The sequence below is a fragment of the Myxine glutinosa genome, chromosome 3 (assembly GCF_964187855.1).
Source record: "Myxine glutinosa chromosome 3, kmMyxGlut1.1, whole genome shotgun sequence".
Taxonomy (NCBI): domain Eukaryota; kingdom Metazoa; phylum Chordata; class Myxini; order Myxiniformes; family Myxinidae; genus Myxine; species Myxine glutinosa.
This window is the reverse complement of record NC_136263.1, coordinates 201,296,492-201,313,703: the sequence shown is the minus strand read 5'-3', so window position 1 is coordinate 201,313,703 and position 17,212 is coordinate 201,296,492.

Below are 17,212 nucleotides of genomic sequence, written 5' to 3'. Positions count from 1 at the left end.
TGAATATGATAAGTTTGTTAGTCTGATAAAAACCATATATCATGAATATGATAAGTTTGTTAGTCTGATAAAAACCATATATCATGAATATGATGTTTGTTAGTATGATAAAAACCATATATCATGAATATGATAAGTTTGTTAGTATGATAAAAACCATATATCATCAATATGATAAGTTTGTTTGTATGATAAAAACCATATATCATGAATGTGATAAGTTTGTTAGTCTGATAAAAACCATATATCATGAATATGATAAGTTTGTTAGTCTGATAAAAACCATATATCATGAATATGATAAGTTTGTTAGTCTGATAAAAACCATATATCATGAATATGATAAGTTTGTTAGTCTGATAAAAACCATATATCATGAATATGATAAGTTTGTTAGTCTGATAAAAACCATATATCATGAATATGATAAGTTTGTTAGTCTGATAAAAACCATATATCATGAATATGATGTTTGTTAGTATGATAAAAACCATATATCATGAATATGATAAGTTTGTTAGTATGATAAAAACCATATATCATCAATATGATAAGTTTGTTTGTATGATAATAACCATATATCATGAATGTGATAAGTTTGTTAGTCTGATAAAAACCATATATCATGAATATGATAAGTTTGTTAGTCTGATAAAAACCATATATCATGAATATGATAAGTTTGTTAGTCTGATAAAAACCATATATCATGAATATGATAAGTTTGTTAGTCTGATAAAAACCATATATCATGAATATGATAAGTTTGTTAGTCTGATAAAAACCATATATCATGAATATGATGTTTGTTAGTATGATAAAAACCATATATCATGAATATGATAAGTTTGTTAGTATGATAAAAACCATATATCATCAATATGATAAGTTTGTTTGTATGATAAAAACCATATATCATGAATATGATAAGTTTGTTAGTATGATAAAAACCATATATCATGAATATGATAAGTTTGTTAGTATGATAAAAACCATATATCATGAATATGATAAGTTTGTTAGTCTGATAAAAACCATATATCATGAATATGATAAGTTTGTTAGTATGATAAAAACCATATATCATGAATATGATAAGTTTGTTAGTCTGATAAAAACCATATATCATCAATATGATAAGTTTGTTAGTATGATAAAATCCATATATCATCAATATGATAAGTTTGTTAGTCTGATAAAAACCATATATCATGAATATGATAAGTTTGTTAGTCTGATAAAAACCATATATCATGAATATGATAAGTTTGTTAGTATGATAAAAACCATATATCATGAATATGATAAGTTTGTTTGTATGATAAAAACCATATATCATGAATATGATAAGTTTGTTAGTCTGATAAAAACCATATATCATGAATATGATAAGTTTGTTAGTATGATAAAAACCATATATCATGAATATGATAAGTTTGTTAGTCTGATAAAAACCAGATATCATGAATATGATAAGTTTGTTAGTCTGATAAAAACCATATATCATGAATATGATAAGTTTGTTAGTATGATAAAAACCATATATCATGAATATGATAAGTTTGTTAGTCTGATAAAAACCATATATCATGAATATGATAAGTTTGTTCGTATGATAAAAACCATATATCATCAATATGATAAGTTTGTTAGTATGATAAAAACCATATATCATGAATATGATAAGTTTGTTCATCTGATAAAAACCATATATAATGAAAATGATAAGTTTGTTTGTATGATAAAAACCATATATCATCAATATGATAAGTTTGTTAGTATGATAAAAACCATATATCATGAATATGATAAGTTTGTTCATCTGATAAAAACCATATGTAATGAAAATGAGAAGTTTGTTTGTATGATAAAAACCATATATCATGAATATGATAAGTTTGTTCGTATGATAAAAACCATATATCATGAATATGATAAGTTTGTTAGTCTGATAAAAACCATATATCATGAATATGATGTTTGTTAGTATGATAAAAACCATATATCATGAATATGATAAGTTTGTTAGTATGATAAAAACCATATATCATGAATATGATAAGTTTGTTAGTCTGATAAAAACCATATATCATGAATATGATGTTTGTTAGTATGATAAAAACCATATATCATGAATATGATAAGTTTGTTAGTCTGATAAAAACCATATATCATGAATATGATAAGTTTGTTAGTCTGATAAAAACCATATATCATGAATATGATAAGTTTGTTAGTATGATAAAAACCATATATCATGAATATGATAAGTTTGTTTGTATGATAAAAACCATATATCATGAATATGATAAGTTTGTTTGTATGATAAAAACCATATATCATGAATATGATAAGTTTGTTAGTCTGATAAAAACCATATATCATGAATATGATAGGTTTGTTAGTCTGATAAAAACCATATATCATGAATATGATAAGTTTGTTAGTCTGATAAAAACCATATATAATGAATATGATAATTTTGTTTGTATGATAAAAACCATATATCATCAATATGATAAGTTTGTTAGTATGATAAAAACCATATATCATGAATATGATAAGTTTGTTAGTCTGATAAAAACCATATATCATGAATATGATAAGTTTGTTAGTATGATAAAAACCATATATAATGAATATGATAAGTTTGTTAGTCTGATAAAAACCATATATCATGAATATGATAAGTTTGTTAGTCTGATAAAAACCATATATCATGAATATGATAAGTTTGTTAGTCTGATAAAAACCATATATCATGAATATGATAAGTTTGTTAGTTTGATAAAAACCATATATCATCAATATGATAAGTTTGTTTGTATGATAAAAACCATATATCATGAATATGATAAGTTTGTTAGTCTGATAAAAACCATATATCATGAATATAATAAGTTTGTTAGTCTGATAAAACCAAATATCATGAATATGATAAGTTTGTTAGTCTGATAAAACCAAATATCATGAATATGATAAGTTTGTTAGTCTGATAAAAACCATATATCATGAATATGATAAGTTTGTTAGTATGATAAAAACCATATATCATGAATATGATAAGTTTGTTAGTCTGATAAAAACCATATATCATCAATATGATAAGTTTGTTAGTATGATAAAAACCAAATATCATCAATATGATAAGTTTGTTAGTATGATAAAAACCATATATCATGAATATGATAAGTTTGTTAGTCTGATAAAAACCGTATATAATGAATATGATAAGTTTGTTTGTATGATAAAAACCATATATCATGAATTTTATAAGTTTGCTCGTCTGAGAAAAACCATATATCATGAATATGATAAGTTTGTTAGTATGATAAAAAACCATATATCATGAATATGATAAGTTTGTTAGTCTGATAAAAACCATATATCATGAATATGATAAGTTTGTTTGTATGATAAAAACCATATATCATGAATATGATAAGTTTGTTAGTCTGATAAAATCCATATATCATGAATATGATAAGTTTGTTAGTCTGATAAAAACCATATATCATGAATATGATAAGTTTGTTAGTTTGATAAAAACCATATATCATCAATATGATAAGTTTGTTTGTATGATAAAAACCATATATCATGAATATGATAAGTTTGTTAGTCTGATAAAAACCATATATCATGAATATGATAAGTTTGTTAGTCTGATAAAAACCATATATCATGAATATGATAAGTTTGTTAGTCTGATAAAAACCAAATATCATGAATATGATAAGTTTGTTAGTCTGATAAAAACCATATATCATCAATATGATAAGTTTGTTAGTATGATAAAATCCATATATCATCAATATGATAAGTTTGTTAGTCTGATAAAAACCATATATCATGAATATGATAAGTTTGTTAGTCTGATAAAAACCATATATCATGAATATGATAAGTTTGTTAGTATGATAAAAACCATATATCATGAATATGATAAGTTTGTTTGTATGATAAAAACCATATATCATGAATATGATAAGTTTGTTAGTCTGATAAAAACCATATATCATGAATATGATAAGTTTGTTAGTCTGATAAAAACCATATATCATGAATATGATAAGTTTGTTAGTATGATAAAAACCATATATCATGAATATGATAAATTGTTAGTCTGATAAAAACCAGATATCATGAATATGATAAGTTTGTTAGTCTGATACAAACCATATATCATGAATATGATAAGTTTGTTAGTATGATAAAAACCATATATCATGAATATGATAAGTTTGTTAGTCTGATAAAAACCATATATCATGAATATGATAAGTTTGTTCGTATGATAAAAACCATATATCATCAATATGATAAGTTTGTTAGTATGATAAAAACCAGAAAACATGAATATGATAAGTTTGTTCATCTGATAAAAACCATATATAATGAAAATGATAAGTTTGTTTGTATGATAAAAACCATATATCATCAATATGATAAGTTTGTTAGTATGATAAAAACCATATATCATGAATATGATAAGTTTGTTAGTATGATAAAAACCATATATCATCAATATGATAAGTTTGTTAGTATGATAAAAACCATATATCATGAATATGATAAGTTTGTTAGTCTGATAAAAACCATATATAATGAATATGATAAGTTTGTTAGTCTGATAAAAACCATATATCATGAATATGATGTTTGTTAGTCTGATAAAAACCATATATCATGAATATGATAAGTTTGTTAGTCTGATAAAAACCATATATCATGAATATGATGTTTGTTAGTATGATAAAAACCATATATCATGAATATGATAAGTTTGTTAGTGTGATAAAAACCATATATCATGAATATGATAAGTTTGTTAGTCTGATAAAAACCATATATCATGAATATGATGTTTGTTAGTATGATAAAAACCATATATCATGAATATGACAAGTTTGTTAGTCTGATAAAAACCATATATCATGAATATGATAAGTTTGTTAGTCTGATAAAAACCATATATCATGAATATGATAAGTTTGTTAGTATGATAAAAACCATATATCATGAATATGATAAGTTTGTTTGTATGATAAAAACCATATATCATGAATATGATAAGTTTGTTTGTATGATAAAAACCATATATCATGAATATGATAAGTTTGTTAGTCTGATAAAAACCATATATCATGAATATGATAGGTTTGTTAGTCTGATAAAAACCATATATCATGAATATGATAAGTTTGTTAGTCTGATAAAAACCATATATCATGAATATGATAAGTTTGTTAGTCTGATAAAAACCATATATCATGAATATGATAAGTTTGTTAGTTTGATAAAAACCATATATCATCAATATGATAAGTTTGTTTGTATGATAAAAACCATATATCATGAATATGATAAGTTTGTTAGTCTGATAAAACCATATATCATGAATATAATAAGTTTGTTAGTATGATAAAAACCATATATCATGAATATGATAAGTTTGTTAGTCTGATAAAACCAAATATCATGAATATGATAAGTTTGTTAGTCTGATAAAAACCATATATCATGAATATGATAAGTTTGTTAGTATGATAAAAACCATATATCATGAATATGATAAGTTTGTTAGTCTGATAAAAACCATATATCATCAATATGATAAGTTTGTTAGTATGATAAAAACCATATATCATCAATATGATAAGTTTGTTAGTATGATAAAAACCATATATCATGAATATGATAAGTTTGTTAGTCTGATAAAAACCGTATATAATGAATATGATAAGTTTGTTTGTATGATAAAAACCATATATCATGAATTTTATAAATTTGTTAGTCTGAGAAAAACCATATATCATGAATATGATAAGTTTGTTAGTATGATAAAAAACCATATATCATGAATATGATAAGTTTGTTAGTCTGATAAAAACCATATATCATGAATATGATAAGTTTGTTTGTATGATAAAAACCATATATCATGAATATGATAAGTTTGTTAGTCTGATAAAAACCATATATCATGAATATGATAAGTTTGTTAGTCTGATAAAAACCATATATCATGAATATGATAAGTTTGTTAGTCTGATAAAAACCATACATCATGAATATGATAAGTTTGTTAGTCTGATAAAAACCATATATCATGAATATGATAAGTTTGTTAGTCTGATAAAAACCATATATCATGAATATGATAAGTTTGTTAGTCTGATAAAAACCAAATATCATGAATATGATAAGTTTGTTAGTCTGATAAAAACCATATATCATGAATATGATAAGTTTGTTAGTATGATAAAAACCATATATCATGAATATGATAAGTTTGTTAGTCTGATAAAAACCATATATCATCAATATGATAAGTTTGTTAGTATGATAAAAACCATATATCATCAATATGATAAGTTTGTTAGTATGATAAAAACCATATATCATGAATATGATAAGTTTGTTAGTCTGATAAAAACCGTATATAATGAATATGATAAGTTTGTTTGAATGATAAAAACCATATATCATGAATTTTATAAGTTTGTTAGTCTGAGAAAAACCATATATCATGAATATGATAAGTTTGTTAGTATGATAAAAACCATATATCATGAATATGATAAGTTTGTTAGTCTGATAAAAACCAAATATCATGAATATGATAAGTTTGTTAGTCTGATAAAAACCATATATCATGAATATGATAAGTTTGTTTGTATGATAAAAACCATATATCATCAATATGATAAGTTTGTTAGTATGATAAAAACCATATATCATCAATATGATAAGTTTGTTAGTATGATAAAAACCATATATCATGAATATGATAAGTTTGTTAGTCTGATAAAAACCATATATCATGAATATGATAAGTTTGTTAGTATGATAAAAACCATATATCATGAATATGATAAGTTTGTTAGTCTGATAAAAACCATATATCATGAATATGATAAGTTTGTTAGGATGATAAAAACCATTTATCATGAATATGATAAGTTTGTTAGTCTGATAAAAACCATATATCATGAATATGATAAGTTTGTTAGTATGATAAAAACCATATATCATCAATATGATAAGTTTGTTAGTCTGATAAAAACCATATATCATCAATATGATAAGTTTGTTAGTATGATAAAATCCATATATCATCAATATGATAAGTTTGTTAGTCTGATAAAAACCATATATCATGAATATGATGTTTGTTAGTATGATAAAAACCATATATCATGAATATGATAAGTTTGTTAGTATGATAAAAACCATATATCATGAATATGATAAGTTTGTTAGTCTGATAAAAACCATATATCATGAATATGATGTTTGTTAGTATGATAAAAACCATATATCATGAATATGATAAGTTTGTTAGTCTGATAAAAACCATATATCATGAATATGATAAGTTTGTTAGTCTGATAAAAACCATATATCATGAATATGATAAGTTTGTTAGTATGATAAAAACCATATATCATGAATATGATAAGTTTGTTTGTATGATAAAAACCATATATCATGAATATGATAAGTTTGTTTGTATGATAAAAACCATATATCATGAATATGATAAGTTTGTTAGTCTGATAAAAACCATATATCATGAATATGATAGGTTTGTTAGTCTGATAAAAACCATATATCATGAATATGATAAGTTTGTTAGTCTGATAAAAACCATATATAATGAATATGATAATTTTGTTTGTATGATAAAAACCATATATCATCAATATGATAAGTTTGTTAGTATGATAAAAACCATATATCATGAATATGATAAGTTTGTTAGTCTGATAAAAACCATATATCATGAATATGATAAGTTTGTTAGTATGATAAAAACCATATATAATGAATATGATAAGTTTGTTAGTCTGATAAAAACCATATATCATGAATATGATAAGTTTGTTAGTCTGATAAAAACCATATATCATGAATATGATAAGTTTGTTAGTCTGATAAAAACCATATATCATGAATATGATAAGTTTGTTAGTTTGATAAAAACCATATATCATCAATATGATAAGTTTGTTTGTATGATAAAAACCATATATCATGAATATGATAAGTTTGTTAGTCTGATAAAAACCATATATCATGAATATAATAAGTTTGTTAGTCTGATAAAACCAAATATCATGAATATGATAAGTTTGTTAGTCTGATAAAACCAAATATCATGAATATGATAAGTTTGTTAGTCTGATAAAAACCATATATCATGAATATGATAAGTTTGTTAGTATGATAAAAACCATATATCATGAATATGATAAGTTTGTTAGTCTGATAAAAACCATATATCATCAATATGATAAGTTTGTTAGTATGATAAAAACCAAATATCATCAATATGATAAGTTTGTTAGTATGATAAAAACCATATATCATGAATATGATAAGTTTGTTAGTATGATAAAAACCATATATCATGAATATGATAAGTTTGTTAGTCTGATAAAAACCGTATATAATGAATATGATAAGTTTGTTTGTATGATAAAAACCATATATCATGAATTTTATAAGTTTGCTCGTCTGAGAAAAACCATATATCATGAATATGATAAGTTTGTTAGTATGATAAAAAACCATATATCATGAATATGATAAGTTTGTTAGTCTGATAAAAACCATATATCATGAATATGATAAGTTTGTTTGTATGATAAAAACCATATATCATGAATATGATAAGTTTGTTAGTCTGATAAAATCCATATATCATGAATATGATAAGTTTGTTAGTCTGATAAAAACCATATATCATGAATATGATAAGTTTGTTAGTTTGATAAAAACCATATATCATCAATATGATAAGTTTGTTTGTATGATAAAAACCATATATCATGAATATGATAAGTTTGTTAGTCTGATAAAAACCATATATCATGAATATGATAAGTTTGTTAGTCTGATAAAAACCATATATCATGAATATGATAAGTTTGTTAGTCTGATAAAAACCAAATATCATGAATATGATAAGTTTGTTAGTCTGATAAAAACCATATATCATCAATATGATAAGTTTGTTAGTATGATAAAATCCATATATCATCAATATGATAAGTTTGTTAGTCTGATAAAAACCATATATCATGAATATGATAAGTTTGTTAGTCTGATAAAAACCATATATCATGAATATGATAAGTTTGTTAGTATGATAAAAACCATATATCATGAATATGATAAGTTTGTTTGTATGATAAAAACCATATATCATGAATATGATAAGTTTGTTAGTCTGATAAAAACCATATATCATGAATATGATAAGTTTGTTAGTCTGATAAAAACCATATATCATGAATATGATAAGTTTGTTAGTATGATAAAAACCATATATCATGAATATGATAAATTGTTAGTCTGATAAAAACCAGATATCATGAATATGATAAGTTTGTTAGTCTGATACAAACCATATATCATGAATATGATAAGTTTGTTAGTATGATAAAAACCATATATCATGAATATGATAAGTTTGTTAGTCTGATAAAAACCATATATCATGAATATGATAAGTTTGTTCGTATGATAAAAACCATATATCATCAATATGATAAGTTTGTTAGTATGATAAAAACCAGAAAACATGAATATGATAAGTTTGTTCATCTGATAAAAACCATATATCATGAATATGATAAGTTTGTTAGTCTGATAAAAACCATATATCATGAATATGATAAGTTTGTTAGTCTGATAAAAACCATATATCATGAATATGATAAGTTTGTTAGTCTGATAAAAACCATAGATCATGAATATGATGTTTGTTAGTCTGATAAAAACCATATATCATGAATATGATAAGTTTGTTAGTCTGATAAAAACCATATATCATGAATATGATAAGTTTGTTAGTCTGATAAAAACCATATATCATGAATATGATAAGTTTGTTAGTCTGATAAAAACCATATATCATGAATATGATAAGTTTGTTAGTCTGATAAAAACCATAGATCATGAATATGATAAGTTTGTTAGTCTGATAAAAACCATATATCATGAATATGATAAGTTTGTTAGTATGATAAAAACCATATATCATGAATATGATAAGTTTGTTAGTATGATAAAAAACATATATCATGAATATGATAAGTTTGTTAGTCTGATAAAAACCATATATCATGAATATGATAAGTTTGTTAGTCTGATAAAAACCATATATCATGAATATGATAAGTTTGTTAGTATGATAAAAACCATATATCATGAATATGATAAGTTTGTTAGTATGATAAAAACCATATATCATGAATATGATAAGTTTGTTAGTCTGATAAAAACCATATATCATGAATATGATAAGTTTGTTAGTCTGATAAAAACCATATATCATGAATATGATGTTTGTTAGTCTGATAAAAACCATATATCATGAATATGATGTTTGTTAGTATGATAAAAACCATATATCATGAATATGATAAGTTTGTTCGTATGATAAAAACCATATATCATGAAAATGATAAGTTTGTTAGTCTGATAAAAACCATATATCATGAATATGATAAGTTTGTTAGTCTGATAAAAACCATATATCATGAATATGATAAGTTTGTTAGTCTGATAAAAACCATATATCATGAAAATGATAAGTTTGTTAGTCTGATAAAAACCATATATCATGAATATGATAAGTTTGTTAGTCTGATAAAAACCATATATCATGAATATGATAAGTTTGTTAGTCTGATAAAAACCATATATCATGAATATGATAAGTTTGTTAGTCTGATAAAAACCATATATCATGAATATGATAAGTTTGTTAGTCTGATAAAAACCATATATCATGAATATGATGTTTGTTAGTCTGATAAAAACCATATATCATGAATATGATGTTTGTTAGTATGATAAAAACCATATATCATGAATATGATAAGTTTGTTAGTATGATAAAAACCATATATCATCAATATGATAAGTTTGTTTGTATGATAAAAACCATATATCATGAATGTGATAAGTTTGTTAGTCTGATAAAAACCATATATCATGAATATGATAAGTTTGTTAGTCTGATAAAAACCATATATCATGAAAATGATAAGTTTGTTAGTCTGATAAAAACCATATATCATGAATATGATAAGTTTGTTAGTCTGATAAAAACCATATATCATGAATATGATAAGTTTGTTAGTCTGATAAAAACCATATATCATGAATATGATAAGTTTGTTAGTCTGATAAAAACCATATATCATGAATATGATGTTTGTTAGTATGATAAAAACCATATATCATGAATATGATAAGTTTGTTAGTATGATAAAAACCATATATCATCAATATGATAAGTTTGTTTGTATGATAAAAACCATATATCATGAATGTGATAAGTTTGTTAGTCTGATAAAAACCATATATCATGAATATGATAAGTTTGTTAGTCTGATAAAAACCATATATCATGAATATGATAAGTTTGTTAGTCTGATAAAAACCATATATCATGAATATGATAAGTTTGTTAGTCTGATAAAAACCATATATCATGAATATGATAAGTTTGTTAGTCTGATAAAAACCATATATCATGAATATGATGTTTGTTAGTATGATAAAAACCATATATCATGAATATGATAAGTTTGTTAGTATGATAAAAACCATATATCATCAATATGATAAGTTTGTTTGTATGATAAAAACCATATATCATGAATATGATAAGTTTGTTAGTATGATAAAAACCATATATCATGAATATGAAAAGTTTGTTAGTCTGATAAAAACCATATATCATGAATATGATAAGTTTGTTAGTATGATAAAAACCACATATCATGAATATGATAAGTTTGTTAGTCTGATAAAAACCATATATCATCAATATGATAAGTTTGTTAGTATGATAAAATCCATATATCATCAATATGATAAGTTTGTTAGTCTGATAAAAACCATATATCATGAATATGATAAGTTTGTTAGTCTGATAAAAACCATATATCATGAATATGATAAGTTTGTTAGTATGATAAAAACCATATATCATGAATATGATAAGTTTGTTTGTATGATAAAAACCATATATCATGAATATGATAAGTTTGTTAGTCTGATAAAAACCATATATCATGAATATGATAAGTTTGTTAGTATGATAAAAACCATATATCATGAATATGATAAGTTTGTTAGTATGATAAAAACCATATATCATCAATATGATAAGTTTGTTTGTATGATAAAAACCATATATCATGAATATGATAAGTTTGTTAGTATGATAAAAACCATATATCATGAATATGATAAGTTTGTTAGTCTGATAAAAACCATATATCATCAATATGATAAGTTTGTTAGTATGATAAAAACCATATATCATGAATATGATGTTTGTTAGTCTGATAAAAACCATATATCATCAATATGATAAGTTTGTTAGTATGATAAAATCCATATATCATCAATATGATAAGTTTGTTAGTCTGATAAAAACCATATATCATGAATATGATAAGTTTGTTAGTCTGATAAAAACCATATATCATGAATATGATAAGTTTGTTAGTCTGATAAAAACCATATATCATGAATATGATAAGTTTGTTAGTATGATAAAAACCATATATCATGAATATGATAAGTTTGTTTGTATGATAAAAACCATATATCATGAATATGATAAGTTTGTTAGTCTGATAAAAACCATATATCATGAATATGATAAGTTTGTTAGTATGATAAAAACCATATATCATGAATATGATAAGTTTGTTAGTCTGATAAAAACCAGATATCATGAATATGATAAGTTTGTTAGTCTGATAAAAACCATATATCATGAATATGATAAGTTTGTTAGTCTGATAAAAACCATATATCATGAATATGATAAGTTTGTTAGTATGATAAAAACCATATATCATGAATATGATAAGTTTGTTAGTCTGATAAAAACCATATATCATCAATATGATAAGTTTGTTCGTATGATAAAAACCATATATCATCAATATGATAAGTTTGTTAGTATGATAAAAACCATATATCATGAATATGATAAGTTTGTTCATCTGATAAAAACCATATATAATGAAAATGATAAGTTTGTTTGTATGATAAAAACCAGAAATCATCAATATGATAAGTTTGTTAGTATGATAAAAACCATATATCATGAATATGATAAGTTTGTTCATCTGATAAAAACCATATGTAATGAAAATGAGAAGTTTGTTTGTATGATAAAAACCATATATCATGAATATGATAAGTTTGTTCGTATGATAAAAACCATATATCATGAATATGATAAGTTTGTTAGTCTGATAAAAACCATATATCATGAATATGATAAGTTTGTTAGTCTGATAAAAACCATATATCATGAATATGATAAGTTTGTTAGTCTGATAAAAACCATATATCATGAATATGATAAGTTTGTTAGTATGATAAAAACCATATATCATGAATATGATAAGTTTGTTAGTATGATAAAAACCATATATCATGAATATGATGTTTGTTAGTATGATAAAAACCATATATCATGAATATGATAAGTTTGTTAGTATGATAAAAACCATATATCATCAATATGATAAGTTTGTTTGTATGATAAAAACCATATATCATGAATGTGATAAGTTTGTTAGTCTGATAAAAACCATATATCATGAATATGATAAGTTTGTTAGTCTGATAAAAACCATATATCATGAATATGATAAGTTTGTTAGTCTGATAAAAACCATATATCATGAATATGATAAGTTTGTTAGTCTGATAAAAACCATATATCATGAATATGATAAGTTTGTTAGTCTGATAAAAACCATATATCATGAATATGATAAGTTTGTTAGTCTGATAAAACCATATATCATGAATATGATGTTTGTTAGTATGATAAAAACCATATATCATGAATATGATAAGTTTGTTAGTATGATAAAAACCATATATCATCAATATGATAAGTTTGTTTGTATGATAAAAACCATATATCATGAATGTGATAAGTTTGTTAGTCTGATAAAAACCATATATCATGAATATGATAAGTTTGTTAGTCTGATAAAAACCATATATCATGAATATGATAAGTTTGTTAGTCTGATAAAAACCATATATCATGAATATGATAAGTTTGTTAGTCTGATAAAAACCATATATCATGAATATGATAAGTTTGTTAGTCTGATAAAAACCATATATCATGAATATGATGTTTGTTAGTATGATAAAAACCATATATCATGAATATGATAAGTTTGTTAGTATGATAAAAACCATATATCATCAATATGATAAGTTTGTTTGTATGATAAAAACCATATATCATGAATATGATAAGTTTGTTAGTATGATAAAAACCATATATCATGAATATGATAAGTTTGTTAGTATGATAAAAACCATATATCATGAATATGATAAGTTTGTTAGTCTGATAAAAACCATATATCATCAATATGATAAGTTTGTTAGTATGATAAAAACCATATATCATGAATATGATAAGTTTGTTAGTCTGATAAAAACCATATATCATCAATATGATAAGTTTGTTAGTATGATAAAATCCATATATCATCAATATGATAAGTTTGTTAGTCTGATAAAAACCATATATCATGAATATGATAAGTTTGTTAGTCTGATAAAAACCATATATCATGAATATGATAAGTTTGTTAGTATGATAAAAACCATATATCATGAATATGATAAGTTTGTTAGTCTGATAAAAACCAGATATCATGAATATGATAAGTTTGTTAGTATGATAAAAACCATATATCATGAATATGATAAGTTTGTTAGTCTGATAAAAACCAGATATCATGAATATGATAAGTTTGTTAGTCTGATAAAAACCATATATCATGAATATGATAAGTTTGTTAGTATGATAAAAACCATATATCATGAATATGATAAGTTTGTTAGTCTGATAAAAACCATATATCATGAATATGATAAGTTTGTTCGTATGATAAAAACCATATATCATCAATATGATAAGTTTGTTAGTATGATAAAAACCATATATCATGAATATGATAAGTTTGTTCATCTGATAAAAACCATATATAATGAAAATGATAAGTTTGTTTGTATGATAAAAACCAGAAATCATGAATATGATAAGTTTGTTCATCTGATAAAAACCATATGTAATGAAAATGAGAAGTTTGTTTGTATGATAAAAACCATATATCATGAATATGATAAGTTTGTTAGTATGATAAAAACCATATATCATCAATATGATAAGTTTGTTAGTCTGATAAAAACCATATATCATGAATATGATAAGTTTGTTAGTATGATAAAAACCATATATCATGAATATGATAAGTTTGTTTGTCTGATAAAAACCATATATCATGAATCTGATAAGTTTGTTAGTCTGTTAAAAACCATATATCATGAATATGATAAGTTTGTTAGTCTGATAAAAACCATATATCATGAATATGATAAGTTTGTTAGTATGATAAAAACCATATATCATGAATATGATAAGTTTGTTTGTCTGTTAAAAACCATATATCATGAATATGATAAGTTTGTAAGTCTGATAAAAACCATATATCATGAATATGATAAGTTTGTTAGTCTGATAAAAACCATATATCATGAATATGATAAGTTTGTTAGTCTGATAAAAACCATATATCATGAATATGATAAGTTTGTTAGTCTGATAAAAACCATATATCATGAATATGATAAGTTTGTTAGTCTGATAAAAACCATATATCATGAATATGATAAGTTTGTTTGTATGATAAAAACCATATATCATGAATATGATAAGTTTGTTAGTCTGATAAAAACCATATATCATGAATATGATGTTTGTTAGTCTGATAAAAACCATATATCATGAATATGATAAGTTTGTTAGTCTGATAAAAACCATACATCATGAATATGATAAGTTTGTTAGTCTGATAAAAACCATATATCATGAATATGATAAGTTTGTTAGTCTGATAAAAACCATATATCATGAATATGATAAGTTTGTTCGTCTGATAAAAACCATATATCATGAATATGATAAGTTTGTTAGTATGATAAAAACCATATATCATGAATATGATAAGTTTGTTAGTATGATAATAACCATATATCATGAATATGATAATTTGTTAGTCTGATAAAAACCATATATCATGAATATGATAAGTTTGTTTGTCTGTTAAAAACCATATATCATGAATATGATAAGTTTGTAAGTCTGATAAAAACCATATATCATGAATATGATAAGTTTGTTAGTCTGATAAAAACCATATATCATGAATATGATAAGTTTGTTAGTCTGATAAAAAACCATATATCATGAATATGATAAGTTTGTTAGTCTGATAAAAACCATATATCATGAATATGATAAGTTTGTTAGTCTGATAAAAACCATATATCATGAATATGATAAGTTTGTTAGTCTGATAAAAACCATATATCATGAATATGATAAGTTTGTTAGTATGATAAAAACCATATATCATGAATATGATAAGTTTGTTAGTCTGATAAAAACCATATATCATGAATATGATAAGTTTGTTAGTCTGATAAAAACCATATATCATGAATATGATAAGTTTGTTAGTCTGATAAAAACCATATATCATGAATATGATAAGTTTGTTAGTATGATAAAAACCATATATCATGAATATGATAAGTTTGTTAGTCTGATAAAAACCATATATCATGAATATGATAAGTTTGTTAGTCTGATAAAAACCATATATCATGAATATGATAAGTTTGTTAGTCTGATAAAAACCATATATCATGAATATGATAAGTTTGTTAGTATGATAAAAACCATATATCATCAATATGATAAGTTTGTTTGTATGATAAAAACCATATATCATGAATATGATAAGTTTGTTAGTCTGATAAAAACCATATATCATGAATATAATAAGTTTGTTAGTATGATAAAAACCATATATCATGAATATGACAAGTTTGTTAGTCTGATATAAAACAAAATATCATGAATATGATAAGTTTGTTAGTCTGATAAAAACCATATATCATGAATATGATAAGTTTGTTAGTATGATAAAAACCATATATCATGAATATGATAAGTTTGTTAGTCTGATAAAAACCATATATCATCAATATGATAAGTTTGTTAGTATGATAAAAACCATATATCATCAATATGATAAGTTTGTTAGTATGATAAAAACCATATATC